Source organism: Leuresthes tenuis, unplaced genomic scaffold (genome assembly GCF_036924035.1).
Source record: "Leuresthes tenuis unplaced genomic scaffold, fLeuTen1.0.hap1 SCAF_1, whole genome shotgun sequence".
Taxonomy (NCBI): Eukaryota; Metazoa; Chordata; class Actinopteri; order Atheriniformes; family Atherinopsidae; genus Leuresthes; species Leuresthes tenuis.
This window is the reverse complement of record NW_027325355.1, coordinates 43,370,501-43,397,887: the sequence shown is the minus strand read 5'-3', so window position 1 is coordinate 43,397,887 and position 27,387 is coordinate 43,370,501. Positions and strand designations below refer to the sequence as shown.

Genomic DNA, 27,387 nt, shown 5'->3' with positions numbered 1-27,387 from the left:
AGAGAATAATCACGTCAGGGAAGAAGATGTGCCCACTACACATAAGCCTTTCTCTGCAATTATCTGGTTACATAGAGGAACCGTATGATTCCAGTACCTATATAATGCACATTTGTCACAGAGATTGTCGCTTACGGCCTCACCACCCTGAATATAATATGCCCGACCTCATCCGATCTCGGAAGCCAAGCGGGGTTGTGCCTGGTTAGTATTTGGGTGGGAGACTGCTTGGGAATACCAGGTGCTGTAAGCTTTTTCTCTTCTCTCTACCACCTGCATGTCTTTTGTTGCAACTTCTGATCACCCTGTGACACATGAGGAAGTTGGTCATCTTCAGCTGCTGCTGCTTTGTTGGCAGACACGAAGTGATCTGAGAGTCTCAGTTTCAGCTGCAGAGAATAATCACATCAGGGAAGAAGATGTGCCCACTACAAGTCAGCCTTTCTCGGCAATTATCTGGTTACATAGAGGAACCGTATGATTCCAGTACCTATATAATGCACATTTGTCACAGACCATGTTGCTTACGGCCACACCACCCTGAACATGTCTGATCTCTGAAGCCAAGGAGGGTTGGGCCTGGTTAGTACTTAAATGGGAGACCGCTTGGGAATACCAGGAGCTGTAAGCTTTTTGTCTTCTCTCGACCACCTGCATGTCTTTTGTTGCAACGTCTGATCCCCCTGTGACACATGAGGAAGTTGGTCATCTTCAGCTGCTGCTGCTTTGTTGGCAGACACGAAGTGATCTGAGAGTCTCAGTTTAAGCTGCAGAGAATAATCACATCAGGGAAGAAGATGTGCCCATAACAAGTCAGCCTTTCTCATCAATTATCTGGTTACATAGAGGAACCGTATGATTCCAGTACCTATATAATGCACATTTGTCACAGACCATGTTGCTTACGGCCACACCACCCTGAACATGCCCGACCTCGTCTGATCTCGGAAGCCAAGGAGGGTTGGGCCTGGTTAGTACTTAAATGGGAGACCGCTTGGGAATACCAGGAGCTGTAAGCTTTTTGTCTTCTCTCGACAACCTGCATGTCTTTTGTTGCAACGTCTGATCCCCCTGTGACACATGAGGAAGTTGGTCATCTTCAGCTTCTGCTGCTTTGTTGGCAGACACGAAGTGATCTGAGAGTCTCAGTTTCAGCTGCAGAGAATAATCACATCAGGCAAGAAGATGTGCCCACTACAAGTCAGCCTTTCTCGGCAATTATCTGGTTACATAGAGGAACCGTATGATTCCAGTACCTATATAATGCACATTTGTCACAGACCATGTTGCTTACGGCCACACCACCCTGAACATGCCCGACCTCGTCTGATCTCGGAAGCCAAGGAGGGTTGGGCCTGGTTAGTACTTAAATGGGAGACCGCTTGGGAATACCAGGAGCTGTAAGCTTTTTGTCTTCTCTCGACCACCTGCATGTCTTTTGTTGCAACGTCTGATCCCCCTGTGACACATGAGGAAGTTGGTCATCTTCAGCTTCTGCTGCTTTGTTGGCAGACACGAAGTGATCTGAGAGTCTCAGTTTCAGCTGCAGAGAATAATCACATCAGGGAAGAAGATGTGCCCATAACAAGTCAGCCTTTCTCATCAATTATCTGGTTACATAGAGGAATTGTATGATTCCAGTACCTATATAATGCACATTTGTCACAGAAATTGTTCCTTACGGCTACACCACCCTGAATAAGCCCGACCTCGTCTGATCGCGGAAGCCAAGGAGGGTTGGGCCTGGTTAGTACTTTAATGGGAGACTGCTTGGGAATACCAGGTGCTGTAAGCATATTCTCTTCTCTCTACAACCTGCGTGTCTTTTGTTGCAACGTCTGATCACCCTGTGACACATGAGAAAGTTGGCCATCTTCAGCTGCTGCTGCTTTGTTGGAAGACACGAAGTGATCTGAGAGTCTCAGTTTCAGCTGAAGAGAATAATCACGTCAGGGAAGAAGATGTGCCCACTACTTATCAGCTTTTCTCGGCAATTATCTGGTTACATAGAGGAACTGTATGATTCCAGTACCTTTATAATGCACATTTGTCACAGTTGTGGTTAATTACGGCCACACCACCCTGAAAATGCCTGACCACGTCTGATCTCGGAAGCCAAGCAGGTTTTGGCCTGGTTAGTACTTGGATGGTAGACTCTCTGGGAATACCAGGTGCTGTAAGCTTTTTCTCTTCTCTCTACCACCTGCATGTCTTTTGTTGCAACGTCTGATCACCCTGTGACACATGAGGAAGTTGGTCATCTTCAGCTACTGCTGCTTTGTTGGCAGACACAAAGTGATCTGAGAGTCTCAGTTTCAGCTGCAGAGAATAATCACGTCAGGGAAGAAGATGTGCCCACTACAAGTCAGCCTTTCTCGGAAATGATCTGGTTGCATAGAGGAACCGTATGATTCCAGTACCTATATAATGCACATTTGTCAGAGACATTGTTGCTTACGGCCACACCACCCTGAACATGCCCGACCTCGTCTGATCTCGGAAGCCAAGGAGGGTTGGGCGTGGTTAGTACTTGGATGGAAGACCTCTTGGGAATACCAGGTGCTGTAAGCTTTTTCTCTTCTCTCGACCACCTGCATGTCTTTTGTTGCAACGTCTGATCACCCTGTGACACATGAGGAAGTTGGTCATTTTCAGCTGCTGCTGCTTTGTTGGCAGACACGAAGTGATCTGAGAGTCTCAGTTTCAGCTGCAGAGAATGATCACATGAGGGAAGAAGATTTGCCCACTACAAGTCTGCCTTTCTCGGCAATTATCTGGTTACATAGAGGAACCGTATGATTCCAGTACCTATATAATGCACATTTGTCACAGACATTGTTGCTTACGGCCACACCACCCTGAACATGCCCGACCTCGTCTGATCTCGGTAGCTAAGGAGGGTTGGGCCTGGTTAGTACTTAAATGGGAGACCGCTTGGGAATACCAGGAGCTGTAAGCTTTTTGTCTTCTCTCGACCACCTGCATGTCTTTTGTTGCAACGTCTGATCACCCTGTGACACATGAGGAAGTTGGTCATCTTCAGCTGCTGCTGCTTCTTTGTTGGCAGACACGAAGTGATCTGAGAGTCTCAATTTCAGCTGCAGAGAATAATCACATCAGGGAAGAAGATGTGCCCACTACAAGTCAGCCTTTCTCGGCAATTATCTGGTTACATAGAGGAAGTGTATGATTCCAGTACCTATATAATGCACATTTGTCACAGATATTGTTGCTTACGGCCACACCACCCTGAATAAGCTCGACCTCATCTGATCTTGGAAGTCAAGCAGGTTTGGGCCTGGTTAGTACTTGGGTGGGAGACTGCTTGGGAATACCAGGTGCTGTAAGCTTTTTCTCTTCTCTCTACCACCTGCATGTCTTTTGTTGCAACGTCTGATCACCCTTTGACACATGAGGAAGTTGGTCATCTTCAGCTGCTGCTGCTTTGTTGGCAGACACAAAGTGATCTGAGAGTCTAATTTTCAGCTGGAGAGAATTATCACGTCAGGGAAGAAGATGTGCCCACTACATATCAGCCTTTCTCGACAATTATCTGGTTACATAGAGGAAGTGTATGATTCCATTGCCTATATAATGCACATTTGTCACGGAGATTGTTACTTACGGCCAAACCACCCTGAATATGTCTGACCTTGTCTGATCTTGGAACCCAAGCAGGGTTGGACCTGGTTAGTACTTGAATGGGAGACCCCTTGGGAATGCCAGGTGCTTTAAGCTTTTTCTCTTCTCTCTACCACCTGCATGTATTTTGTTGCAAGGTCTGATCGCCCTGTGACACATGAGGAAGTTGGTCATCTTCAGCTGCTGCTGCTTTGTTGGCAGACACGAAGTGATCTGAGAGTCTCAATTTCAGCTGCAGAGAATAATCACGTCAGGGAAGAAGATGTGCCCACTACAAGTCAGCCTTTCTCGGCAATTATCTGGTTACATAGAGGAAGTGTATGATTCCAGTACCTATATAATGCACATTTGTCACAGTTATGGTTGCTTACGGCCACACCACCCTGAACATGCCCGACCTCGTCTGATCTCGGAAGCCAAGGAGGGTTGGGCCTGGTTAGTACTTAAATGGGAGACGGCTTGGGAATACCAGGTGCTGTAAGCTTTTTCTCTTCTCTCTACCACCTGCATGTCTTTTGTTGCAACGTCTGATCACCCTGTGACACATGAGGAAGTTGGTCATCTTCAGCTGCTGCTGCTTTGTTGGCAGACACAAAGTGATCTGAGAGTCTCAGTTTCAGCTGCAGAGAATAATCACATCAGGGAAGAAGATGTGCCCACTACAAGTCAGCCTTTCTCGGCAATTATCTGGTTACATAGAGGAACCGTATGATTCCAGTACCTATATAATGCACATTTGTCACAGACCATGTTGCTTACGGCCACACCACCCTGAACATGCCCGACCTCGTCTGATCTCGGAAGCCAAGGAGGGTTGGGCTTGGTTAGTACTTAAATGGGAGACTGCTTGGGAATACCAGGTGCTGTAAGCTTTATCTCTTCTCTGGACCACCTGAATGTCTTTTGTGGCAACGTCTGATCCTCCTGTGACACATGAGGAAGTTGGTCATCTTCAGCTGCTGCTGCTTCTTTGTTGGCAGACACGAAGTGATCTGATAGTCTCAATTTCAGCTGCAGAGAATAATCACATCAGGGAAGAAGATGTGCCCACTACAAGTCAGCCTTTCTCGGCAATTATCTGGTTACATAGAGGAAGTGTATGATTCCAGTACCTATATAATGCACATTTGTCACAGATATTGTTGCTTACGGCCACACCACCCTGAATAAGCCCGACCTCGTCTGATCTTGGAAGTCAAGCAGGTTTGGGCCTGGTTAGTACTTGGATGGGAGACTGCTTGGGAATACCAGGTGCTGTAAGCTTTTTCTCTTCTCTCTACCACCTGCATGTCTTTTGTTGCAACGTCTGATCACCCTGTGACACATGAGGAAGTTGGTCATCTTCAGCTGCTGCTGCTTTGTTGGCAGACACAAAGTGATCTGAGAGTCTCATTTTCAGCTGGAGAGAATTATCACGTCAGGGAAGAAGATGTGCCCACTACATATCAGCCTTTCTCGGCAATTATCTGGTTACATAGAGGAAGTGTATGATTCCATTGCCTATATAATGCACATTTGTCACGGAGATTGTTACTTATGGCCAAACCACCCTGAATATGTCTGACCTTGTCTGATCTTGGAAGCCAAGGGGGGCTGGGCCTGGTTAGTACTTTGATGGGACACCGCTTGGGAATACCAGGTGCTGTAAGCTTTTTCTCTTCTCTCTACCACCTACATGTCTTTTGTTGCAATGTCTGATCGCCCTGTGACACATGAGGAAGTTGGTCATCTTCAGCTGCTGCTGCTTTGTTAGCAGACACGAAGTGATCTGAGAGTCTCAGTTTCAGCTGCAGAGAATAATAACATCAAGGAAGAAGATGTGCCCACAACAAGTTAGCCTTTCTCTGCAATTATCTGGTTACATAGAGGAACTGTATTATTCCAGTTCCTATATAATGCACATTTTTCACAGACATTGTTACTTACGGCCACACCACCCTGAATATGCCCGACCTCAACTGATCTCGGAACCCAAGCAGGGTTGGGCCTGGTTAGTACTTGAATGGGAGACCCCTTCGGAATGCCAGGTGCTGTAAGCTTTTTCTCTTCTCTCTACCACCTGCATGTATTTTGTTGCAAGGTCTGATCGCCCTCTGACACATGAGGAAGTTGGTCATCTTCAGCTGCTGCTGCTTTGTTGGCAGACACGAAGTGATCTGAGAGTCTCATTTTCAGCTGGAGAGAATAATCACGTCAGGGAAGAAGATGTGCCCACTATTTATCAGCCTTTCTCTGCAATTATCTGGTAATATAGAGGAAACGTATGATTCCAGTACCTATACAATTTACATTTGTCACAGACATTGTTGCTTACGGCCACACCACCCTGAATATGCCCGACCTCGTCTGATCTCGGAAGCCAAGCAGGGTTGTGCCTGGTTAGTACTTGGATGGGAGACTGCTTGGGATTATCAGGTGCTGTAAGCTTTTTCTCTTCTCTCAACCACCTGCATGTCTTTTGTTGCAACGTCTGATCACCCTGTGACACATGAGGAAGTTGGTCATCTTCATTTTCTGCTGCTTTGTTGGCAGACACGAAGTGATCTTAGAGTCTCATTTTCAGCTGGAGAAAATTATCACGTCAGGGAACAAGATGTGCCCACTATATATCAGACTTTTTCGGCAATTATCTTGTTACATAGAGGAACCATATGATTCCATTGCCTATATAATGCACATTTGTCACAGAGATTGTTGCTTACGGCCAAACCACCCTGAATATGCCCAATCTCGTGTGATCTCAGAAGCCAAGGAGGGTTGGGCCTGGTTAGTACTTTGATGAGAGACCGCTTGGGAATACCAGGTGCTGTAAGCTTTTTCTCTTCTCTGGACCACCTGAATGTCTTTTGTTGCAACGTCTGACCACCCTGTGACACATGAGGAAGTTGGTCATCTTCAGCTGCTGCTGCTTTGTTGGCAGACATGAAGTGATCTGAGAGTCTCAGTTTCAGTTGCAGAGAATGATCACATCAGAGAAGATGATTTACCCGCTACACATCAGCCTTTCTCGGCAATTATCTGGTTGCATAGAGGAACCATATGATTCCAGTACCTATATAATGCACATTTGTCAGAGACATTGTTACTTACGGCCACACCACCCTGAATATGCCAGACCTTGACTGATCTCAGAACCCAAGCAGGGTTGTACCTGGTTAGTACTTGGATGGGAGACAGCTTGGGAATACCAGGTGCTGTAAGCTTTTTCTCTTCTCTCTACAACCTGCATGTCTTTTGTTGCAACGTCTGATCACCCTGTGACACATGAGGAAGTTGGTCATCTTCAGCTGCTGCTGCTTTGTTGATAGACACGAGGTGATCTGAGAGTCTCAGTTTCAGCTGAAGAGAATAATCACATCAAGGAGGAAGATGAACCCACTACAAGTCAGCCTTTTTCGGCAATTATCTGGTTACACAGAGGAAGTGTATGATTCCAGTACCTATATAATGCACATTTGTCACCGATATTGTTGCTTACGGCCACACCACCCTGAATAAGCCCGACCTCGTCTGATCTCGGAAGCCAAGCAGGGTTGGTTCTGGTTAGTACTTGAATGGTAGACCGCTTGGGAATACCAGGTGCTGTAAGCTTTTTCTCTTCTCTCGACCACCTGCATGTCTTTTGTTGCAACGTCTGATCACCCTGTGACACATGAGGAAGTTGGTCATCTTCAGCTTCTGCTGCTTTGTTGGCAGACACGAAGTGATCTGAGAGTCTCAGTTTCAGCTGAAGAGAATGATCACATCAGAGAAGATGATATGCCCGCTACACATCAGCCTTTCTCGGCAATTATCTGGTTGCATAGAGGAATTGTATGATTCCAGTACCTATATAATGCACATTTGTCAGAGACATTGTTGCTTACGGCCACACCACCCTGAACATGCCCGACCTCGTCTGATCTCGGAAGCTAAGCAGGTTTGAGCCTGCTTAGTGCTTGGATGGGAGACTGCTTGGGAATACCAGGTGCTGTAAGCTTCTTCTCTTCTCTCTACCACCTGCATGTCTTTTGTTGCAACGTCTGATCACCCTGTGACACATGAGGAAGTTGGTCATCTTCAGCTGCTGCTGCTTTGTTGGCAGACACAAAGTGATCTGAGAGTCTCAGTTTCAGTTGCAGAGAATAATCACGTCAGGGAAGAAGATGTGCCCACTACAAGTCAGCCTTTCTCTGCAATTATCTGGTTACATAGAAGAAGTGTATGATTCCAGTACCTATATAATGCACATTTGTCACAGCTATTGTTGCTTACGGCCGCACCACCCTGAATATGCCTGACCTCGTCTGATCTTGGAAGAAAAGCAGGGTTGGGCCTGGTTAGTACTTGGATGGGAGACCACTTCGGAATACCAGGTGCTGTAAGCTTTTTCTCTTCTCTCTACCACCTGCATGTCTTTTGTTGCAACGTCTGATCACCCTGTGACACATGAGGAAGTTGGTCATCTTCAGCTGCTGCTGCTTTGTTGGCTGACACGAAGTGATCTGAGAGTCTCAGTTTCAGTTGCAGAGAATGATCACATCAGAGAAGATGATATGCCCGCTACACATCAGCCTTTCTCGGCAATTATCTGGTTGCATAGAGGAACCGTATGATTCCAGTACCTATATAATGCACATTTGTCAGAGACATTGTTGCTTACGGCCACACAACCCTGAACATGCCTGACCTCGTCTGATCTCGGAAGCCAAGCACAGTTTGGCCTGGTTTGTACTTGGATGGAAGACCTCTTGGGAATACGAGGTGCTGTAAGCTTTTTCTCTTCTCTGTACCACCTGCATGTCTTTTGTTGCAACGTCTGATCACCCTGTGACACATGAGGAAGTTGGTCATCTTCAGCTTCTGCTGCTTTGTTGGCAGACACAAAGTGATCTGAGAGTCTCAGTTTCAGCTCGAGAGAATAATCACGTCAGGGAAGAAGATGTGCCCACTACTTATCAGCTTTTCTTGGCAATTATCTGGTTACATAGAGGAACTGTATGATTCCAGTACCTATATAATGCACATTTGTCACAGTTATGCTTGCTTACGGCCACACCACCCTGAACATATCCGACCTCGTCTGATCTCGGAAGCCAAGGAGGGTTGGGCGTGGTTAATACTTGGATGGAAGACCTCTTGGGAATACCAGGTGCTGTAAGCTTTTTCTCTTCTCTTGACCACCTGCATGTCTTTTAGAAGATTTGCCCACTACAAGTCAGCCTTTCTCGGCAATTATCTGGTTACATAGAGGAACCGTATGATTCCAGTACCTATATAATGCACATTTGTCACAGACATAGTTGCTTACGGCCACACCACCCTGAACATGCCCGACCTCGTCTGATCTCGGTAGCCAAGGAGGGTTGGGCCTGGTTAGTACTTAAATGGGAGACCGCTTGGGAATACCAGGAGCTTTAAGCTTTTTGTCTTCTCTCGACCACCTGCATGTCTTTTGTTGCAACGTCTGATCACCCTGTGACACATGAGGAAGTTGGTCATCTTCAGCTGCTGCTGCTTTGTTGGCAGACACGAAGTGATCTGAGAGTCTCAGTTTCAGCTGCAGAGAATAATCACATCAGGGAAGAAGATGTGCCCATAACAAGTCAGCCTTTCTCTGCAATTATCTGGTTACATAGAGGAATTGTATGATTCCAGTACCTATATAATGCACATTTGTCACAGAAATTGTTCCTTACGGCCACACCACCCTGAATAAGCCCGACCTCGTCTGATCTCGGAAGCCAAGGAGGGTTGGGCCTGGTTAGTACTTTAATGGGAGACTGCTTGGGAATACCAGGTGCTGTAAGCGTTTTCTCTTCTCTCTACAACCTGCATGTCTTTTGTTGCAACGTCTGATCACCCTGTGACACATGAGGAAGTTGGTCATCTTCAGCTGCTGCTGCTTTGTTGGCAGACACAAAGTGATCTGAGAGTCTCAGTTTCAGTTGCAGAGAATGATCACATCAGAGAAGATGATTTGCCCGCTACACATCAGCCTTTCTCGGCAATTATCTGGTTGCATAGAGGAACCGTATGATTCCAGTACCTATATAATGCACATTTGTCAGAGACATTGTTGCTTACGGCCACACCACCCTGAATAAGCCCAACCTCGTCTGATCTCGGACACCAAGAAGGTTGTACCTGGTTAGTACTTGGATGGGAGACAGCTTGGGAATACCAGGTGCTGTAAGCTTTTTCTCTTCTCTCTACCACCTGCATGTCTTTTGTTGCAACGTCTGATCATCCTGTGACACGTGAAGAAGTTGGTCATCTTCAGCTGCTGCTGCTTTGTTGATAGACACGAGGTGATCTGAGAGTCTCAGTTTCAGCTGAAGAGAATAATCACATCAAGGAGGAAGATGAACCCACTACAAGTCAGCGTTTTTCGGCAATTATCTGGTTACACAGAGGAAGTGTATGATTCCAGTACCTATATATTGCACATTTGTCACCGATATTGTTGCTTACGGCCACACCACCCTGAATAAGCCCGACCTCGTCTGATCTCGGAAGCCAAGCAGGGTTGGGCCTGGTTAGTACTTGAATGGTAGACCGCTTGGGAATACCAGGTGCCTTAAGCTTTTTCTCTTCTCTCTACCACCTGCATGTCTTTTGTTGCAACGTCTGATCACCCTGTGACACATGAGGAAGTTGGTCATCTTCAGCTTCTGCTGCTTTGTTGGCAGACACGAAGTGATCTGAGAGTCTCATTTTCAGCTGAAGAGAATGATCACATCAGAGAAGATGATATGCCCGCTACACATCAGCCTTTCTCGGCAATTATCTGGTTGCATAGAGGAACCGTCTGATTCCACTACCTATATAATGCACATTTGTCAGAGACATTGTTGCTTACGGCCACACCACCCTGAACATGCCCGACCTCGTCTGATCTCGGAAGCCAAGCAGGGTTGAGCCTGCTTAGTACTTGGATGGGAGACTGCTTGGGAATACCAGGTGCTGTAAGCTTCTTCTCTTCTCTCTACCACCTGCATGTCTTTTGTTGCAACGTCTGATCACCCTGTGACACATGAGGAAGTTGGTCATCTTCAGCAGCTGCTGCTTCTTTGTTGGCAGACACGAAGTGATCTGAGAGTCTCAGTTTCAGCTGCAGAGAATAATCACATCAGGGAAGAAGATGTGCCCACTACAAGTCAGCCTTTCTCTGCAATTATCTGGTTACATAGAAGAAGTGTATGATTCCAGTACCTATATAATGCACATTTGTCACAGCTATTGTTGCTTACGGCCGCACCACCCTGAATATGCCCGACCTCGTCTGATCTTGGAAGCCAAGGAGGGTTGGGCGTGGTTAGTACTTGGATGGAAGACCTCTTGGGAATACCAGGTACTGTAAGCGTTTTCTCTTCTCTCTACCACCTGCATGTCTTTTGTTGCAACGCCTGATCACCCTGTGACACATGAGGAAGTTGGTCATCTTCAGCTGCTGCTTCTTTGTTGGCAGACACGAAGTGATCTGAGAGTCTCAATTTCAGCTGCAGAGAATAATCACATCAGGGAAGAAGATGTGCCCACTACAAGTCAGCCTTTCTCGGCAATTATCTGGTTGCATAGAGGAACCGTATGATTCCAGTACCTATATAATGCACATTTGTCAGAGACATTGTTGCTTACGGCCACACAACCCTGAACATGCCCGACCTCGTCTGATCTCGGAAGCCAAGCACAGTTGGGCCTGGTTTGTACTTGGATGGAAGACCTCTTGGTCATCTTCAGCTACTGCTGCTTTGTTGGCAGACACGAAGTGATCTGAGAGTCTCAGTTTCAGTTGCAGAGAATGATCACATGAGGGAAGAAGATTTGCCCACTACAAGTCTGCCTTTCTCGGCAATTATCTGGTTACATAGAGGAACCGTATGATTCCAGTACCTATATAATGCACATTTGTCACAGACATTGTTGCTTACGGCCACACCACCCTGAACATCCCCGACCTCGTCTGATCTCGGTAGCCAAGGACGGTTGGGCCTGGTTAGTACTTAAATGGAAGACCGCTTGGGAATACCAGGAGCTGTAAGCTTTTTGTCTTCTCTCGACCACCTGCATGTCTTTTGTTGCAACGTCTGATCACCCTGTGACACATGAGGAAGTTGGTCATCTTCAGCTGCTGCTGCTTCTTTGTTGGCAGACACGAAGTGATCTGAGAGTCTCAATTTCAGCTGCAGAGAATAATCACATCAGGGAAGAAGATGTGCCCACTACAAGTCAGCCTTTCTCGGCAATTATCTGGTTACATAGAGGAAGTGTATGATTCCAGTACCTATATAATGCACATTTGTCACAGATATTGTTGCTTACGGCCACACCACCCTGAATAAGCCCGACCTCGTCTGATCTTGGAAGTCAAGCAGGTTTGGGCCTGGTTAGTACTTGGATGGGAGACTGCTTGGGAATACCAGGTGCTGTAAGCTTTTTCTCTTCTCTCTACCACCTGCATGTCTTTTGTTGCAACGTCTGATCACCCTTTGACACATGAGGAAGTTGGTCATCTTCAGCTGCTGCTGCTTTGTTGGCAGACACAAAGTGATCTGAGAGTCTCATTTTCAGCTGGAGAGAATTATCACGTCAGGGAAGAAGATGTGCCCACTACATATCAGCCTTTCTCGGCAATTATCTGGTTACATAGAGGAAGTGTATGATTCCATTGCCTATATAATGCACATTTGTCACGGAGATTGTTACTTACGGCCGCACCACCCTGAATATGCCCGACCTCGTCTGATCTTGGAAGCCAAGGAGGGTTGGGCGTGGTTAGTACTTGGATGGAAGACCTCTTGGGAATACCAGGTGCTGTAAGCTTTTTCTCTTCTCTCTACCACCTGCATGTCTTTTGTTGCAACGTCTGATCACCCTTTGACACATGAGGAAGTTGGTCATCTTCAGCTGCTGCTGCTTTGTTGGCAGACACAAAGTGATCTGAGAGTCTCAATTTTCAGCTGGAGAGAATTATCACGTCAGGGAAGAAGATGTGCCCACTACATATCAGCCTTTCTCGGCAATTATCTGGTTACATAGAGGAAGTGTATGATTCCATTGCCTATATAATGCACATTTGTCACGGAGATTGTTACTTACGGCCAAACCACCCTGAATATGTCTGACCTTGTCTGATCTTGGAACCCAAGCAGGGTTGGACCTGGTTAGTACTTGAATGGGAGACCCCTTGGGAATGCCAGGTGCTTTAAGCTTTTTCTCTTCTCTCTACCACCTGCATGTATTTTGTTGCAAGGTCTGATCGCCCTGTGACACATGAGGAAGTTGGTCATCTTCAGCTGCTGCTGCTTTGTTGGCAGACACGAAGTGATCTGAGAGTCTCAATTTCAGCTGCAGAGAATAATCACGTCAGGGAAGAAGATGTGCCCACTACAAGTCAGCCTTTCTCGGCAATTATCTGGTTACATAGAGGAAGTGTATGATTCCAGTACCTATATAATGCACATTTGTCACAGATATTGTTGCTTACGGCCACACCACCCTGAATAAGCCCGACCTCGTCTGATCTTGGAAGTCAAGCAGGTTTGGGCCTGGTTAGTACTTGGATGGGAGACTGTCTGGGAATACCAGGTGCTGTAAGCTTTTTCTCTTCTCTCTACCACCTGCATGTCTTTTGTTGCAACGTCTGATCACCCTTTGACACATGAGGAAGTTGGTCATCTTCAGCTGCTGCTGCTTTGTTGGCAGACACAAAGTGATCTGAGAGTCTAATTTTCAGCTGGAGAGAATTATCACGTCAGGGAAGAAGATGTGCCCACTACATATCAGCCTTTCTCGGCAATTATCTGGTTACATAGAGGAAGTGTATGATTCCAGTACCTATATATTGCACATTTGTCACCGATATTGTTGCTTACGGCCACACCACCCTGAATAAGCCCGACCTCGTCTGATCTCGGAAGCCAAGCAGGGTTGGGCCTGGTTAGTACTTGAATGGTAGACCGCTTGGGAATACCAGGTGCCTTAAGCTTTTTCTCTTCTCTCTACCACCTGCATGTCTTTTGTTGCAACGTCTGATCACCCTGTGACACATGAGGAAGTTGGTCATCTTCAGCTTCTGCTGCTTTGTTGGCAGACACGAAGTGATCTGAGAGTCTCAGTTTCAGCTGAAGAGAATGATCACATCAGAGAAGATGATATGCCCGCTACACATCAGCCTTTCTCGGCAATTATCTGGTTGCATAGAGGAACCGTATGATTCCACTACCTATATAATGCACATTTGTCAGAGACATTGTTGCTTACGGCCACACCACCCTGAACATGCCCGACCTCGTCTGATCTCGGAAGCCAAGCAGGGTTGAGCCTGCTTAGTACTTGGATGGGAGACTGCTTGGGAATACCAGGTGCTGTAAGCTTCTTCTCTTCTCTCTACCACCTGCATGTCTTTTGTTGCAACGTCTGATCATCCTGTGACACATGAGGAAGTTGGTCATCTTCAGCAGCTGCTGCTTCTTTGTTGGCAGACACGAAGTGATCTGAGAGTCTCAGTTTCAGCTGCAGAGAATAATCACATCAGGGAAGAAGATGTGCCCACTACAAGTCAGCCTTTCTCTGCAATTATCTGGTTACATAGAAGAAGTGTATGATTCCAGTACCTATATAATGCACATTTGTCACAGCTTTTGTTGCTTACGGCCGCACCACCCTGAATATGCCCGACCTCGTCTGATCTTGGAAGCCAAGGAGGGTTGGGCGTGGTTAGTACTTGGATGGAAGACCTCTTGGGAATACCAGGTACTGTAAGCGTTTTCTCTTCTCTCTACCACCTGCATGTCTTTTGTTGCAACGCCTGATCACCCTGTGACACATGAGGAAGTTGGTCATCTTCAGCTGCTGCTTCTTTGTTGGCAGACACGAAGTGATCTGAGAGTCTCAATTTCAGCTGCAGAGAATGATCACATCAGGGAAGAAGATGTGCCCACTACAAGTCAGCCTTTCTCGGCAATTATCTGGTTGCATAGAGGAACCGTATGATTTCAGTACCTATATAATGCACATTTGTCAGAGACATTGTTGCTTACGGCCACACAACCCTGAACATGCCCGACCTCGTCTGATCTCGGAAGCCAAGCACAGTACGGCCTGGTTTGTACTTGGATGGAAGACCTCTTGGTCATCTTCAGCTACTGCTGCTTTGTTGGCAGACACGAAGTGATCTGAGAGTCTCAGTTTCAGTTGCAGAGAATGATCACATGAGGGAAGAAGATTTGCCCACTACAAGTCTGCCTTTCTCGGCAATTATCTGGTTACATAGAGGAACCGTATGATTCCAGTACCTATATAATGCACATTTGTCACAGACATTGTTGCTTACGGCCACACCACCCTGAACATGCCCGACCTCGTCTGATCTCGGTAGCCAAGGACGGTTGGGCCTGGTTAGTACTTAAATGGGAGACCGCTTGGGAATACCAGGAGCTGTAAGCTTTTTGTCTTCTCTCGACCACCTGCATGTCTTTTGTTGCAACGTCTGATCACCCTGTGACACATGAGGAAGTTGGTCATCTTCAGCTGCTGCTGCTTCTTTGTTGGCAGACACGAAGTGATCTGAGAGTCTCAATTTCAGCTGGAGAGAATTATCACGTCAGGGAAGAAGATGTGCCCACTACATATCAGCCTTTCTCGGCAATTATCTGGTTACATAGAGGAAGTGTATGATTCCATTGCCTATATAATGCACATTTGTCACGGAGATTGTTACTTACGGCCGCACCACCCTGAATATGCCCGACCTCGTCTGATCTTGGAAGCCAAGGAGGGTTGGGCGTGGTTAGTACTTGGATGGAAGACCTCTTGGGAATACCAGGTGCTGTAAGCTTTTTCTCTTCTCTCTACCACCTGCATGTCTTTTGTTGCAACGTCTGATCACCCTTTGACACATGAGGAAGTTGGTCATCTTCAGCTGCTGCTGCTTTGTTGGCAGACACAAAGTGATCTGAGAGTCTCAATTTTCAGCTGGAGAGAATTATCACGTCAGGGAAGAAGATGTGCCCACTACATATCAGCCTTTCTCGGCAATTATCTGGTTACATAGAGGAAGTGTATGATTCCATTGCCTATATAATGCACATTTGTCACGGAGATTGTTACTTACGGCCAAACCACCCTGAATATGTCTGACCTTGTCTGATCTTGGAACCCAAGCAGGGTTGGACCTGGTTAGTACTTGAATGGGAGACCCCTTGGGAATGCCAGGTGCTTTAAGCTTTTTCTCTTCTCTCTACCACCTGCATGTATTTTGTTGCAAGGTCTGATCGCCCTGTGACACATGAGGAAGTTGGTCATCTTCAGCTGCTGCTGCTTTGTTGGCAGACACGAAGTGATCTGAGAGTCTCAATTTCAGCTGCAGAGAATAATCACGTCAGGGAAGAAGATGTGCCCACTACAAGTCAGCCTTTCTCGGCAATTATCTGGTTACATAGAGGAAGTGTATGATTCCAGTACCTATATAATGCACATTTGTCACAGATATTGTTGCTTACGGTTACACCACCCTGAATAAGCCCGACCTCGTCTGATCTTGGAAGTCAAGCAGGTTTGGGCCTGGTTAGTACTTGGATGGGAGACTGTCTGGGAATACCAGGTGCTGTAAGCTTTTTCTCTTCTCTCTACCACCTGCATGTCTTTTGTTGCAACGTCTGATCACCCTTTGACACATGAGGAAGTTGGTCATCTTCAGCTGCTGCTGCTTTGTTGGCAGACACAAAGTGATCTGAGAGTCTAATTTTCAGCTGGAGAGAATTATCACGTCAGGGAAGAAGATGTGCCCACTACATATCAGCCTTTCTCGGCAATTATCTGGTTACATAGAGGAAGTGTATGATTCCAGTACCTATATATTGCACATTTGTCACCGATATTGTTGCTTACGGCCACACCACCCTGAATAAGCCCGACCTCGTCTGATCTCGGAAGCCAAGCAGGGTTGGGCCTGGTTAGTACTTGAATGGTAGACCGCTTGGGAATACCAGGTGCCTTAAGCTTTTTCTCTTCTCTCTACCACCTGCATGTCTTTTGTTGCAACGTCTGATCACCCTGTGACACATGAGGAAGTTGGTCATCTTCAGCTTCTGCTGCTTTGTTGGCAGACACGAAGTGATCTGAGAGTCTCAGTTTCAGCTGAAGAGAATGATCACATCAGAGAAGATGATATGCCCGCTACACATCAGCCTTTCTCGGCAATTATCTGGTTGCATAGAGGAACCGTATGATTCCACTACCTATATAATGCACATTTGTCAGAGACATTGTTGCTTACGGCCACACCACCCTGAACATGCCCGACCTCGTCTGATCTCGGAAGCCAAGCAGGGTTGAGCCTGCTTAGTACTTGGATGGGAGACTGCTTGGGAATACCAGGTGCTGTAAGCTTCTTCTCTTCTCTCTACCACCTGCATGTCTTTTGTTGCAACGTCTGATCATCCTGTGACACATGAGGAAGTTGGTCATCTTCAGCAGCTGCTGCTTCTTTGTTGGCAGACACGAAGTGATCTGAGAGTCTCAGTTTCAGCTGCAGAGAATAATCACATCAGGGAAGAAGATGTGCCCACTACAAGTCAGCCTTTCTCTGCAATTATCTGGTTACATAGAAGAAGTGTATGATTCCAGTACCTATATAATGCACATTTGTCACAGCTTTTGTTGCTTACGGCCGCACCACCCTGAATATGCCCGACCTCGTCTGATCTTGGAAGCCAAGGAGGGTTGGGCGTGGTTAGTACTTGGATGGAAGACCTCTTGGGAATACCAGGTACTGTAAGCGTTTTCTCTTCTCTCTACCACCTGCATGTCTTTTGTTGCAACGCCTGATCACCCTGTGACACATGAGGAAGTTGGTCATCTTCAGCTGCTGCTTCTTTGTTGGCAGACACGAAGTGATCTGAGAGTCTCAATTTCAGCTGCAGAGAATGATCACATCAGGGAAGAAGATGTGCCCACTACAAGTCAGCCTTTCTCGGCAATTATCTGGTTGCATAGAGGAACCGTATGATTTCAGTACCTATATAATGCACATTTGTCAGAGACATTGTTGCTTACGGCCACACAACCCTGAACATGCCCGACCTCGTCTGATCTCGGAAGCCAAGCACAGTACGGCCTGGTTTGTACTTGGATGGAAGACCTCTTGGTCATCTTCAGCTACTGCTGCTTTGTTGGCAGACACGAAGTGATCTGAGAGTCTCAGTTTCAGTTGCAGAGAATGATCACATGAGGGAAGAAGATTTGCCCACTACAAGTCTGCCTTTCTCGGCAATTATCTGGTTACATAGAGGAACCGTATGATTCCAGTACCTATATAATGCACATTTGTCACAGACATTGTTGCTTACGGCCACACCACCCTGAACATGCCCGACCTCGTCTGATCTCGGTAGCCAAGGACGGTTGGGCCTGGTTAGTACTTAAATGGGAGACCGCTTGGGAATACCAGGAGCTGTAAGCTTTTTGTCTTCTCTCGACCACCTGCATGTCTTTTGTTGCAACGTCTGATCACCCTGTGACACATGAGGAAGTTGGTCATCTTCAGCTGCTGCTGCTTCTTTGTTGGCAGACACGAAGTGATCTGAGAGTCTCAATTTCAGCTGGAGAGAATTATCACGTCAGGGAAGAAGATGTGCCCACTACATATCAGCCTTTCTCGGCAATTATCTGGTTACATAGAGGAAGTGTATGATTCCATTGCCTATATAATGCACATTTGTCACGGAGATTGTTACTTACGGCCGCACCACCCTGAATATGCCCGACCTCGTCTGATCTTGGAAGCCAAGGAGGGTTGGGCGTGGTTAGTACTTGGATGGAAGACCTCTTGGGAATACCAGGTGCTGTAAGCTTTTTCTCTTCTCTCTACCACCTGCATGTCTTTTGTTGCAACGTCTGATCACCCTTTGACACATGAGGAAGTTGGTCATCTTCAGCTGCTGCTGCTTTGTTGGCAGACACAAAGTGATCTGAGAGTCTCAATTTTCAGCTGGAGAGAATTATCACGTCAGGGAAGAAGATGTGCCCACTACATATCAGCCTTTCTCGGCAATTATCTGGTTACATAGAGGAAGTGTATGATTCCATTGCCTATATAATGCACATTTGTCACGGAGATTGTTACTTACGGCCAAACCACCCTGAATATGTCTGACCTTGTCTGATCTTGGAACCCAAGCAGGGTTGGACCTGGTTAGTACTTGAATGGGAGACCCCTTGGGAATGCCAGGTGCTTTAAGCTTTTTCTCTTCTCTCTACCACCTGCATGTATTTTGTTGCAAGGTCTGATCGCCCTGTGACACATGAGGAAGTTGGTCATCTTCAGCTGCTGCTGCTTTGTTGGCAGACACGAAGTGATCTGAGAGTCTCAATTTCAGCTGCAGAGAATAATCACGTCAGGGAAGAAGATGTGCCCACTACAAGTCAGCCTTTCTCGGCAATTATCTGGTTACATAGAGGAAGTGTATGATTCCAGTACCTATATAATGCACATTTGTCACAGATATTGTTGCTTACGGCCACACCACCCTGAATAAGCCCGACCTCGTCTGATCTTGGAAGTCAAGCAGGTTTGGGCCTGGTTAGTACTTGGATGGGAGACTGTCTGGGAATACCAGGTGCTGTAAGCTTTTTCTCTTCTCTCTACCACCTGCATGTCTTTTGTTGCAACGTCTGATCACCCTTTGACACATGAGGAAGTTGGTCATCTTCAGCTGCTGCTGCTTTGTTGGCAGACACAAAGTGATCTGAGAGTCTAATTTTCAGCTGGAGAGAATTATCACGTCAGGGAAGAAGATGTGCCCACTACATATCAGCCTTTCTCGGCAATTATCTGGTTACATAGAGGAAGTGTATGATTCCAGTACCTATATATTGCACATTTGTCACCGATATTGTTGCTTACGGCCACACCACCCTGAATAAGCCCGACCTCGTCTGATCTCGGAAGCCAAGCAGGGTTGGGCCTGGTTAGTACTTGAATGGTAGACCGCTTGGGAATACCAGGTGCCTTAAGCTTTTTCTCTTCTCTCTACCACCTGCATGTCTTTTGTTGCAACGTCTGATCACCCTGTGACACATGAGGAAGTTGGTCATCTTCAGCTTCTGCTGCTTTGTTGGCAGACACGAAGTGATCTGAGAGTCTCAGTTTCAGCTGAAGAGAATGATCACATCAGAGAAGATGATATGCCCGCTACACATCAGCCTTTCTCGGCAATTATCTGGTTGCATAGAGGAACCGTATGATTCCACTACCTATATAATGCACATTTGTCAGAGACATTGTTGCTTACGGCCACACCACCCTGAACATGCCCGACCTCGTCTGATCTCGGAAGCCAAGCAGGGTTGAGCCTGCTTAGTACTTGGATGGGAGACTGCTTGGGAATACCAGGTGCTGTAAGCTTCTTCTCTTCTCTCTACCACCTGCATGTCTTTTGTTGCAACGTCTGATCATCCTGTGACACATGAGGAAGTTGGTCATCTTCAGCAGCTGCTGCTTCTTTGTTGGCAGACACGAAGTGATCTGAGAGTCTCAGTTTCAGCTGCAGAGAATAATCACATCAGGGAAGAAGATGTGCCCACTACAAGTCAGCCTTTCTCTGCAATTATCTGGTTACATAGAAGAAGTGTATGATTCCAGTACCTATATAATGCACATTTGTCACAGCTTTTGTTGCTTACGGCCGCACCACCCTGAATATGCCCGACCTCGTCTGATCTTGGAAGCCAAGGAGGGTTGGGCGTGGTTAGTACTTGGATGGAAGACCTCTTGGGAATACCAGGTACTGTAAGCGTTTTCTCTTCTCTCTACCACCTGCATGTCTTTTGTTGCAACGCCTGATCACCCTGTGACACATGAGGAAGTTGGTCATCTTCAGCTGCTGCTTCTTTGTTGGCAGACACGAAGTGATCTGAGAGTCTCAATTTCAGCTGCAGAGAATGATCACATCAGGGAAGAAGATGTGCCCACTACAAGTCAGCCTTTCTCGGCAATTATCTGGTTGCATAGAGGAACCGTATGATTTCAGTACCTATATAATGCACATTTGTCAGAGACATTGTTGCTTACGGCCACACAACCCTGAACATGCCCGACCTCGTCTGATCTCGGAAGCCAAGCACAGTACGGCCTGGTTTGTACTTGGATGGAAGACCTCTTGGTCATCTTCAGCTACTGCTGCTTTGTTGGCAGACACGAAGTGATCTGAGAGTCTCAGTTTCAGTTGCAGAGAATGATCACATGAGGGAAGAAGATTTGCCCACTACAAGTCTGCCTTTCTCGGCAATTATCTGGTTACATAGAGGAACCGTATGATTCCAGTACCTATATAATGCACATTTGTCACAGACATTGTTGCTTACGGCCACACCACCCTGAACATGCCCGACCTCGTCTGATCTCGGTAGCCAAGGACGGTTGGGCCTGGTTAGTACTTAAATGGGAGACCGCTTGGGAATACCAGGAGCTGTAAGCTTTTTGTCTTCTCTCGACCACCTGCATGTCTTTTGTTGCAACGTCTGATCACCCTGTGACACATGAGGAAGTTGGTCATCTTCAGCTGCTGCTGCTTCTTTGTTGGCAGACACGAAGTGATCTGAGAGTCTCAATTTCAGCTGCAGAGAATAATCACATCAGGGAAGAAGATGTGCCCACTACAAGTCAGCCTTTCTCGGCAATTATCTGGTTACATAGAGGAAGTGTATGATTCCAGTACCTATATAATGCACATTTGTCACAGTTATGGTTGCTTACGGCCACACCACCCTGAACATACCCGACCTCGTCTGATCTCGGAAGCCAAGGAGGGTTGGGCGTGCTTAGTACTTGGATGGAAGACCTCTTGGGAATACCAGGTGCTGTAAGCTTTTTCTCTTCTCTCGACCACCTGCATGTCTTTTGTTGCAATGTCTGATCACCCTGTGACACATGAGGAAGGTGGTCATCTTCAGCTGCTGCTGCTTTGTTGGCAGACACAAAGTGATCTGAGAGTCTCAGTTTCAGTTGCAGAGAATGATCACATCAGAGAAGATGATATGCCCGCTACACATCAGCCTTTCTCGGCAATTATCTGGTTGCATAGAGGAACCGTATGATTCCAGTACCTATATAATGCACATTTGTCAGAGACATTGTTGCTTACGGCCACACCACCCTGAACATGCCCGACCTTGTCTGATCTCGGAATTATAGCACGGTTGGTCCTGGTTAGTACTTGGATGGGAGTCCGCTTGGGAATACCAGTTGCTGTAAGCTTCTTCTCTTCTCTCTACCACCTGCATGTCTTTTGTTGCAACGTCTGATCATCCTGTGACACATGAGGAAGTTGGTCATCTTCAGCAGCTGCTGCTGCTTTGTTGGCAGACACGAAGTGATCTGAGAGTCTCAGTTTCAGCTGCAGAGAATAATCACATCAGGGAAGAAGATGTGCCCACTACAAGTTAGCCTTTCTCTGCAATTATCTGGTTACATAGAGGAAGTGTATGGTTCCAGTACTTATATAATGCACATTTGTCACAGATATTGTTGCTTACGGCCACACCACCCTGAATAAACCAGACCTCATCTGATCTTGGAAGCAAAGCAGGGTTGGGCCTGTTTAGTACTTGGATGGGAGACCACTTGGGAATACCAAGTGCTGTAAGCTTTTTCTCTTCTCTCAACCACCTGCATGTCTTTTGTTGCAACGTCTGATCACCCTGTGACACATGAGGAAGGTGGTCATCTTCAGCTGCTGCTGCTTTGTTGGCAGACACGAAGTGATCTGAGAGTCTCATTTTCAGTTGGAGAGAATTATCACGTCAGGGAAGAAGATGTACCCAATACATATCAGCCTTTCTCGGCAATTATCTGGTTACATAGAGGAACCATATGATTCCAGTGCCTATATAATGCACATTTGTCAGATATGTTGTTGCTTACGGCCACACCACCCTGAACATGCCCGACCTCGTCTGATATCAGAAGCCAAGCAGGGTTGGTCCTGGTTAGTACTTGGATGGGAGACTGCTTGGGAATACCAGGTGCTGTAAGCTTCTTCTCTTCTCTCTACCACCTGCATGTCTTTTGTTGCAACGTCTGATCACCCTGTGACACATGAGGAAGGTGGTCATCTTCAGCTGCTGCTGCTTTGTTGGCAGACACGAAGTGATCTGAGAGTCTCAGTTTAAGTTGCAGAGAATGACCACATCAGAGAAGATGATATGCCCGCTACACATCAGCCTTTCTCGGCAATTATCTGATTGCATAGAGGAACCGTATGATTCCAGTACCTATATAATGCACATTTGTCAGAGACATTGTTGCTTACGGCCTCACCACCCTGAACATGCCTGACCTCGTCTGATCTTGCAAGCCAAGCAGGGTTGGGCCTGGTTAGTACTTCAATGGGAGACTGCTTGGGAATACCAGGTGCTGTAAGCGTTTTCTCTTCTCTCTACAACCTGCATGTCTTTTGTTGCAACGTCTGATCACCCTGTGACACATGAGGAAGTTGGTCATCTTCAGCTGCTGCTGCTTTGTTGGAAGACACGAAGTGATCTGAGAGTCTCAGTTTCAGCTGAAGAGAATAATCACGTCAGGGAAGATGTTTCCACTACTTATCAGCCTTTCTTGGCAATTATCTGGTTGCATAGAGGAACCGTATGATTCCAGTACCTATACAGTTTATATTTGTCACAGACATTGTTGCTTACGGCCACACCACCCTGAATATGCCCGACCTCGTCTGATCTCGGAAGCCAAGGAGGGTTGGGCCTGGTTAGTACTTCAATGGGAGACTGCTTGGGAATACCAGGTGCTGTAAGCGTTTTCTCTTCTCTCTACAACCTGCATGTCTTTTGTTGCAACGTCTGATCACCCTGTGACACATGAGGAAGTTGGTCATCTTCAGCTGCTGCTGCTTTGTTGGAAGACACGAAGTGATCTGAGAGTCTCAGTTTCAGCTGAAGAGAATAATCACGTCAGGGAAGAAGATGTGCCCACTACACATCAGCCTTTCTCAGCAATTATCTGGTTACATAGAGGAACCGTATGATTCCTGTACTTATATAATGCACATTTGTCACAGACATTGTTGCTTACGGCCACACCACCCTCAATATGCCTGACCTCGTCTGATCTCGGAAGCCAAGCAGGGCTGGGCCTGGTTAGTACTTGGGTGGGAGACCGCTTGAAAATACCATTTGCTGTAAGCTTTTTCTCTTCTCTCTACAACCTGCATGTCTTTTGTTGCAACGTCTGATCACCCTGTGACACATGAGGAAGTTGGTCATCTTCAGCTGCTGCTGCTGCTTTGTTGGCAGACATGAAGTGATCTGAGAGTCTCAGTTTCAGCTCCAGAGAATAATCACATCAAGGAGGAAGATGTGCCCACTAAGAGTCAGCCTTTCTCGGCAATTATCTGGTTACATAGAGGAAGTGTATGATTCCAGTACCTATATAATACACATTTGTACCAGATATTGTTGCTTACCGCCACACCACCCTGAATAAGCTCAACCTCGTCTGATCTCGGAAGCCAAGCAGGGTTGGGCCTGGTTAGTTCTTGAATGGGAGACCGCTTGCGAATACCAGGTGCTGTAAGCTTTTTCTCTTCTCTCTACCACCTGCATGTCTTTTGTTGCAACGTCTGATCACCCTGTGACACATGAGGAAGTTGGTCATCTTCAGCTTCTGCTGCTTTGTTGGCAGACACAAAGTGATCTGAGAGTCTCAGTTTCAGCTGAAGAGAATGATCACATCAAGAAGGAAGATGTGCCCACTAAGAGTCAGCCTTTCTCGGCAATTATCTGGTTACATAGAGGAAGTGTATGATTCCAGTACCTATATAATACACATTTGTCACAGAGATTGTCGCTTACGGCCACACCACCCTGAATATAATATGCCCGACCTCGTCTGATCTCGGAAGCCAAGCAGGGTTGTGCCTGGTTAGTACTTGGGTGGGAGACTGCTTGGGAATACCAGGTGCTGTAAGCTTTTTCTCTTCTCTCTACCACCTGCATGTCTTTTGTTGTAACATCTGATCACCCTGTGACACATGAGGAAGTTGGTCATCTTCAGCTGCTGCTGCTTTGTTGGCAGACACGAAGTGATCTGAGAGTCTCAGTTTCAGCTGCAGAGAATAATCACATCAGGGAAGAAAATGTGCCCACTACAAGTTAGCCTTTCTTGGCAATTATCTGGTTGCATAGAGGAACCGTATGATTCCAGTACCTATATAATGCACATTTGTCACAGACATTGTTACTTTAGGCCACACCACCCTGAATATGCCCGACCTAGTATGATCTCAGAACCCAAGCAGGGTTGGGCCTGGTTAGTACTTGAATGGGAGACCGCTTGGGAATATCAGGTGCTGTAAATTTTTTCTCTTCTCTCTACCACCTGCATGTCTTTTGTTGCAATGTCTGATCATCCTGTGACACATGAGGAAGTTGGTCATCTTCAGCTGCTGCTGCTTTGTTGGCAGACACGAAGTGATATGAGAGTCTCAGTTTCAGCTGCAGAGAATAATCACATCAGGGAAGAAGATGTGCCCACTACAAGTTAGCCTTTCTTGGCAATTATCTGGTTGCATAGAGGAACCGTATGATTCCAGTACCTATATAATGCACATTTGTCACAGACATTGTTACTTACGGCCACACCACCCTGAATATGCCCGACCTCGTCTGATCTCAGAACCCAAGCAGGGTTGGGCCTTGTTAGTACTTGAATGGGAGACTGCTTGGGAATACCAGGTGCTGTAAATTTTTTCTCTTCTCTCTACCACCTGCATGTCTTTTGTTGCAATGTCTGATCGCCCTGTGACACATGAGGAAGGTGGTCATCTTCAGCTGCTGCTGCTTTGTTGGCAGACACGAAGTGATATGAGAGTCTCAGTTTCAGCTGGAGAGAATAATCACGTCAGGGAAGATGTTTCCACTACTTATCAGCCTTTCTTGGCAATTATCTGGTTGCATAGAGGAACCGTATGATTCCAGTACCTATACAGTTTATATTTGTCACAGACATTGTTGCTTACGGCCACACCACCCTGAATATGCCCGACCTCGTCTGATCTCGGAAGCCAAGGAGGGTTGGGCCTGGTTAGTACTTCAATGGGAGACTGCTTGGGAATACCAGGTGCTGTAAGCGTTTTCTCTTCTCTCTACAACCTGCATGTCTTTTGTTGCAACGTCTGATCACCCTGTGACACATGAGGAAGTTGGTCATCTTCAGCTGCTGCTGCTTTGTTGGAAGACACGAAGTGATCTGAGAGTCTCAGTTTCAGCTGAAGAGAATAATCACGTCAGGAAAGAAGATGTGCCCACTACACATCAGCCTTTCTCAGCAATTATCTGGTTACATAGAGGAACCGTATGATTCCTGTACTTATATAATGCACATTTGTCACAGACATTGTTGCTTACGGCCACACCACCCTCAATATGCCTGACCTCGTCTGATCTCGGAAGCCAAGCAGGGCTGGGCCTGGTTAGTACTTGGGTGGGAGACCGCTTGAAAATACCATTTGCTGTAAGCTTTTTCTCTTCTCTCTACAACCTGCATGTCTTTTGTTGCAACGTCTGATCACCCTGTGACACATGAGGAAGTTGGTCATCTTCAGCTGCTGCTGCTGCTTTGTTGGCAGACATGAAGTGATCTGAGAGTCTCAGTTTCAGCTCCAGAGAATAATCACATCAAGGAGGAAGATGTGCCCACTAAGAGTCAGCCTTTCTCGGCAATTATCTGGTTACATAGAGGAAGTGTATGATTCCAGTACCTATATAATACACATTTGTACCAGATATTGTTGCTTACCGCCACACCACCCTGAATAAGCTCGACCTCGTCTGATCTCGGAAGCCAAGCAGGGTTGGGCCTGGTTAGTTCTTGAATGGGAGACCGCTTGCGAATACCAGGTGCTGTAAGCTTTTTCTCTTCTCTCTACCACCTGCATGTCTTTTGTTGCAACGTCTGATCACCCTGTGACACATGAGGAAGTTGGTCATCTTCAGCTTCTGCTGCTTTGTTGGCAGACACGAAGTGATCTGAGAGTCTCAGTTTCAGCTGAAGAGAATGATCACATCAAGAAGGAAGATGTGCCCACTAAGAGTCAGCCTTTCTCGGCAATTATCTGGTTACATAGAGGAAGTGTATGATTCCAGTACCTATATAATACACATTTGTCACAGAGATTGTCGCTTACGGCCACACCACCCTGAATATAATATGCCCGACCTCGTCTGATCTCGGAAGCCAAGCAGGGTTGTGCCTGGTTAGTACTTGGGTGGGAGACTGCTTGGGAATACCAGGTGCTGTAAGCTTTTTCTCTTCTCTCTACCACCTGCATGTCTTTTGTTGTAACATCTGATCACCCTGTGACACATGAGGAAGTTGGTCATCTTCAGCTGCTGCTGCTTTGTTGGCAGACACAAAGTGATCTGAGAGTCTCAGTTTCAGCTGCAGAGAATAATCACATCAGGGAAGAAGATATGCCCACTACACATCAGCCTTTCTCGGCAATTATCTGGTTACATAGAGGAACTGTATGATTCCAGTACCTATATAATGCACATTTGTCAAAGACTTTGTTGCTTACGGCCACACCACCCTGAACATATCCGACCTTGTCCGATCTCGGAAGCCAAGCACGGTTGGGCCTGGTTAGTACTTGGATGGGAGACTGCTTTGGAATACCAGGTGCTGTAAGCTTTTTCTCTTCTCTCGACCACCTGCATGTCTTTTGTTGCAAAGTCTGATCACCCTGTGAC

At 46.6% G+C, this 27,387-nt stretch overlaps 66 pseudogenes; all 66 read left to right on the top strand.

Annotated features, from left to right (window-relative positions):
• The first annotated feature begins 129 nt into the window (after positions 1 to 129).
• On the top strand, positions 130 to 253 carry LOC140291337 (5S ribosomal RNA; annotated as a pseudogene).
• A 269-nt stretch (positions 254 to 522) lies between these two features.
• LOC140296921 (5S ribosomal RNA) lies at positions 523 to 631 on the top strand (annotated as a pseudogene).
• A 269-nt stretch (positions 632 to 900) lies between these two features.
• On the top strand, positions 901 to 1,019 carry LOC140300699 (5S ribosomal RNA; annotated as a pseudogene).
• Positions 1,020 to 1,288: 269 nt separating this feature from the next.
• On the top strand, positions 1,289 to 1,407 carry LOC140300698 (5S ribosomal RNA; annotated as a pseudogene).
• Positions 1,408 to 1,676: 269 nt separating this feature from the next.
• On the top strand, positions 1,677 to 1,795 carry LOC140294793 (5S ribosomal RNA; annotated as a pseudogene).
• Positions 1,796 to 2,064: 269 nt separating this feature from the next.
• On the top strand, positions 2,065 to 2,183 carry LOC140295219 (5S ribosomal RNA; annotated as a pseudogene).
• Positions 2,184 to 2,452: 269 nt separating this feature from the next.
• On the top strand, positions 2,453 to 2,571 carry LOC140305546 (5S ribosomal RNA; annotated as a pseudogene).
• Positions 2,572 to 2,840: 269 nt separating this feature from the next.
• On the top strand, positions 2,841 to 2,959 carry LOC140300077 (5S ribosomal RNA; annotated as a pseudogene).
• Positions 2,960 to 3,231: 272 nt separating this feature from the next.
• On the top strand, positions 3,232 to 3,350 carry LOC140309608 (5S ribosomal RNA; annotated as a pseudogene).
• Positions 3,351 to 3,619: 269 nt separating this feature from the next.
• On the top strand, positions 3,620 to 3,738 carry LOC140297136 (5S ribosomal RNA; annotated as a pseudogene).
• Positions 3,739 to 4,007: 269 nt separating this feature from the next.
• Positions 4,008 to 4,126, top strand: LOC140312826 (5S ribosomal RNA; annotated as a pseudogene).
• A 269-nt stretch (positions 4,127 to 4,395) lies between these two features.
• Positions 4,396 to 4,514, top strand: LOC140310067 (5S ribosomal RNA; annotated as a pseudogene).
• A 272-nt stretch (positions 4,515 to 4,786) lies between these two features.
• Positions 4,787 to 4,905, top strand: LOC140298236 (5S ribosomal RNA; annotated as a pseudogene).
• A 269-nt stretch (positions 4,906 to 5,174) lies between these two features.
• On the top strand, positions 5,175 to 5,293 carry LOC140296626 (5S ribosomal RNA; annotated as a pseudogene).
• Positions 5,294 to 5,562: 269 nt separating this feature from the next.
• Positions 5,563 to 5,681, top strand: LOC140269095 (5S ribosomal RNA; annotated as a pseudogene).
• Positions 5,682 to 5,950: 269 nt separating this feature from the next.
• LOC140272333 (5S ribosomal RNA) lies at positions 5,951 to 6,069 on the top strand (annotated as a pseudogene).
• A 269-nt stretch (positions 6,070 to 6,338) lies between these two features.
• On the top strand, positions 6,339 to 6,457 carry LOC140290801 (5S ribosomal RNA; annotated as a pseudogene).
• A 657-nt stretch (positions 6,458 to 7,114) lies between these two features.
• Positions 7,115 to 7,233, top strand: LOC140312407 (5S ribosomal RNA; annotated as a pseudogene).
• A 269-nt stretch (positions 7,234 to 7,502) lies between these two features.
• LOC140289345 (5S ribosomal RNA) lies at positions 7,503 to 7,621 on the top strand (annotated as a pseudogene).
• A 269-nt stretch (positions 7,622 to 7,890) lies between these two features.
• Positions 7,891 to 8,009, top strand: LOC140305015 (5S ribosomal RNA; annotated as a pseudogene).
• A 269-nt stretch (positions 8,010 to 8,278) lies between these two features.
• On the top strand, positions 8,279 to 8,397 carry LOC140292853 (5S ribosomal RNA; annotated as a pseudogene).
• Positions 8,398 to 8,666: 269 nt separating this feature from the next.
• LOC140288957 (5S ribosomal RNA) lies at positions 8,667 to 8,785 on the top strand (annotated as a pseudogene).
• A 141-nt stretch (positions 8,786 to 8,926) lies between these two features.
• LOC140288982 (5S ribosomal RNA) lies at positions 8,927 to 9,045 on the top strand (annotated as a pseudogene).
• Positions 9,046 to 9,314: 269 nt separating this feature from the next.
• On the top strand, positions 9,315 to 9,433 carry LOC140288574 (5S ribosomal RNA; annotated as a pseudogene).
• Positions 9,434 to 10,089: 656 nt separating this feature from the next.
• On the top strand, positions 10,090 to 10,208 carry LOC140300998 (5S ribosomal RNA; annotated as a pseudogene).
• A 269-nt stretch (positions 10,209 to 10,477) lies between these two features.
• Positions 10,478 to 10,596, top strand: LOC140300415 (5S ribosomal RNA; annotated as a pseudogene).
• A 272-nt stretch (positions 10,597 to 10,868) lies between these two features.
• LOC140294116 (5S ribosomal RNA) lies at positions 10,869 to 10,987 on the top strand (annotated as a pseudogene).
• A 562-nt stretch (positions 10,988 to 11,549) lies between these two features.
• On the top strand, positions 11,550 to 11,668 carry LOC140291742 (5S ribosomal RNA; annotated as a pseudogene).
• A 272-nt stretch (positions 11,669 to 11,940) lies between these two features.
• Positions 11,941 to 12,059, top strand: LOC140298225 (5S ribosomal RNA; annotated as a pseudogene).
• A 269-nt stretch (positions 12,060 to 12,328) lies between these two features.
• Positions 12,329 to 12,447, top strand: LOC140292688 (5S ribosomal RNA; annotated as a pseudogene).
• A 270-nt stretch (positions 12,448 to 12,717) lies between these two features.
• On the top strand, positions 12,718 to 12,836 carry LOC140297135 (5S ribosomal RNA; annotated as a pseudogene).
• Positions 12,837 to 13,105: 269 nt separating this feature from the next.
• LOC140301717 (5S ribosomal RNA) lies at positions 13,106 to 13,224 on the top strand (annotated as a pseudogene).
• Positions 13,225 to 13,493: 269 nt separating this feature from the next.
• Positions 13,494 to 13,612, top strand: LOC140300997 (5S ribosomal RNA; annotated as a pseudogene).
• A 269-nt stretch (positions 13,613 to 13,881) lies between these two features.
• On the top strand, positions 13,882 to 14,000 carry LOC140300393 (5S ribosomal RNA; annotated as a pseudogene).
• A 272-nt stretch (positions 14,001 to 14,272) lies between these two features.
• Positions 14,273 to 14,391, top strand: LOC140294115 (5S ribosomal RNA; annotated as a pseudogene).
• Positions 14,392 to 14,953: 562 nt separating this feature from the next.
• Positions 14,954 to 15,072, top strand: LOC140280445 (5S ribosomal RNA; annotated as a pseudogene).
• Positions 15,073 to 15,344: 272 nt separating this feature from the next.
• LOC140292687 (5S ribosomal RNA) lies at positions 15,345 to 15,463 on the top strand (annotated as a pseudogene).
• Positions 15,464 to 15,733: 270 nt separating this feature from the next.
• Positions 15,734 to 15,852, top strand: LOC140297134 (5S ribosomal RNA; annotated as a pseudogene).
• Positions 15,853 to 16,121: 269 nt separating this feature from the next.
• LOC140267471 (5S ribosomal RNA) lies at positions 16,122 to 16,240 on the top strand (annotated as a pseudogene).
• Positions 16,241 to 16,509: 269 nt separating this feature from the next.
• LOC140300996 (5S ribosomal RNA) lies at positions 16,510 to 16,628 on the top strand (annotated as a pseudogene).
• A 269-nt stretch (positions 16,629 to 16,897) lies between these two features.
• LOC140300382 (5S ribosomal RNA) lies at positions 16,898 to 17,016 on the top strand (annotated as a pseudogene).
• Positions 17,017 to 17,288: 272 nt separating this feature from the next.
• LOC140294114 (5S ribosomal RNA) lies at positions 17,289 to 17,407 on the top strand (annotated as a pseudogene).
• A 562-nt stretch (positions 17,408 to 17,969) lies between these two features.
• Positions 17,970 to 18,088, top strand: LOC140280436 (5S ribosomal RNA; annotated as a pseudogene).
• A 272-nt stretch (positions 18,089 to 18,360) lies between these two features.
• LOC140292686 (5S ribosomal RNA) lies at positions 18,361 to 18,479 on the top strand (annotated as a pseudogene).
• Positions 18,480 to 18,749: 270 nt separating this feature from the next.
• On the top strand, positions 18,750 to 18,868 carry LOC140297133 (5S ribosomal RNA; annotated as a pseudogene).
• Positions 18,869 to 19,137: 269 nt separating this feature from the next.
• On the top strand, positions 19,138 to 19,256 carry LOC140301703 (5S ribosomal RNA; annotated as a pseudogene).
• A 269-nt stretch (positions 19,257 to 19,525) lies between these two features.
• On the top strand, positions 19,526 to 19,644 carry LOC140300994 (5S ribosomal RNA; annotated as a pseudogene).
• Positions 19,645 to 19,913: 269 nt separating this feature from the next.
• Positions 19,914 to 20,032, top strand: LOC140300371 (5S ribosomal RNA; annotated as a pseudogene).
• Positions 20,033 to 20,304: 272 nt separating this feature from the next.
• LOC140294113 (5S ribosomal RNA) lies at positions 20,305 to 20,423 on the top strand (annotated as a pseudogene).
• A 562-nt stretch (positions 20,424 to 20,985) lies between these two features.
• Positions 20,986 to 21,104, top strand: LOC140280432 (5S ribosomal RNA; annotated as a pseudogene).
• Positions 21,105 to 21,376: 272 nt separating this feature from the next.
• LOC140319791 (5S ribosomal RNA) lies at positions 21,377 to 21,495 on the top strand (annotated as a pseudogene).
• Positions 21,496 to 21,764: 269 nt separating this feature from the next.
• On the top strand, positions 21,765 to 21,883 carry LOC140295888 (5S ribosomal RNA; annotated as a pseudogene).
• A 272-nt stretch (positions 21,884 to 22,155) lies between these two features.
• On the top strand, positions 22,156 to 22,274 carry LOC140310224 (5S ribosomal RNA; annotated as a pseudogene).
• A 269-nt stretch (positions 22,275 to 22,543) lies between these two features.
• LOC140272871 (5S ribosomal RNA) lies at positions 22,544 to 22,662 on the top strand (annotated as a pseudogene).
• Positions 22,663 to 22,931: 269 nt separating this feature from the next.
• LOC140292647 (5S ribosomal RNA) lies at positions 22,932 to 23,050 on the top strand (annotated as a pseudogene).
• A 266-nt stretch (positions 23,051 to 23,316) lies between these two features.
• LOC140303079 (5S ribosomal RNA) lies at positions 23,317 to 23,435 on the top strand (annotated as a pseudogene).
• Positions 23,436 to 23,704: 269 nt separating this feature from the next.
• Positions 23,705 to 23,823, top strand: LOC140294230 (5S ribosomal RNA; annotated as a pseudogene).
• A 272-nt stretch (positions 23,824 to 24,095) lies between these two features.
• On the top strand, positions 24,096 to 24,214 carry LOC140293928 (5S ribosomal RNA; annotated as a pseudogene).
• Positions 24,215 to 24,483: 269 nt separating this feature from the next.
• Positions 24,484 to 24,607, top strand: LOC140268524 (5S ribosomal RNA; annotated as a pseudogene).
• Positions 24,608 to 24,876: 269 nt separating this feature from the next.
• Positions 24,877 to 24,995, top strand: LOC140296924 (5S ribosomal RNA; annotated as a pseudogene).
• Positions 24,996 to 25,264: 269 nt separating this feature from the next.
• Positions 25,265 to 25,383, top strand: LOC140292435 (5S ribosomal RNA; annotated as a pseudogene).
• A 266-nt stretch (positions 25,384 to 25,649) lies between these two features.
• Positions 25,650 to 25,768, top strand: LOC140303071 (5S ribosomal RNA; annotated as a pseudogene).
• Positions 25,769 to 26,037: 269 nt separating this feature from the next.
• LOC140294228 (5S ribosomal RNA) lies at positions 26,038 to 26,156 on the top strand (annotated as a pseudogene).
• Positions 26,157 to 26,428: 272 nt separating this feature from the next.
• Positions 26,429 to 26,547, top strand: LOC140286563 (5S ribosomal RNA; annotated as a pseudogene).
• Positions 26,548 to 26,816: 269 nt separating this feature from the next.
• Positions 26,817 to 26,940, top strand: LOC140268518 (5S ribosomal RNA; annotated as a pseudogene).
• Positions 26,941 to 27,209: 269 nt separating this feature from the next.
• Positions 27,210 to 27,328, top strand: LOC140318926 (5S ribosomal RNA; annotated as a pseudogene).
• The last annotated feature ends 59 nt before the right edge of the window (positions 27,329 to 27,387 follow it).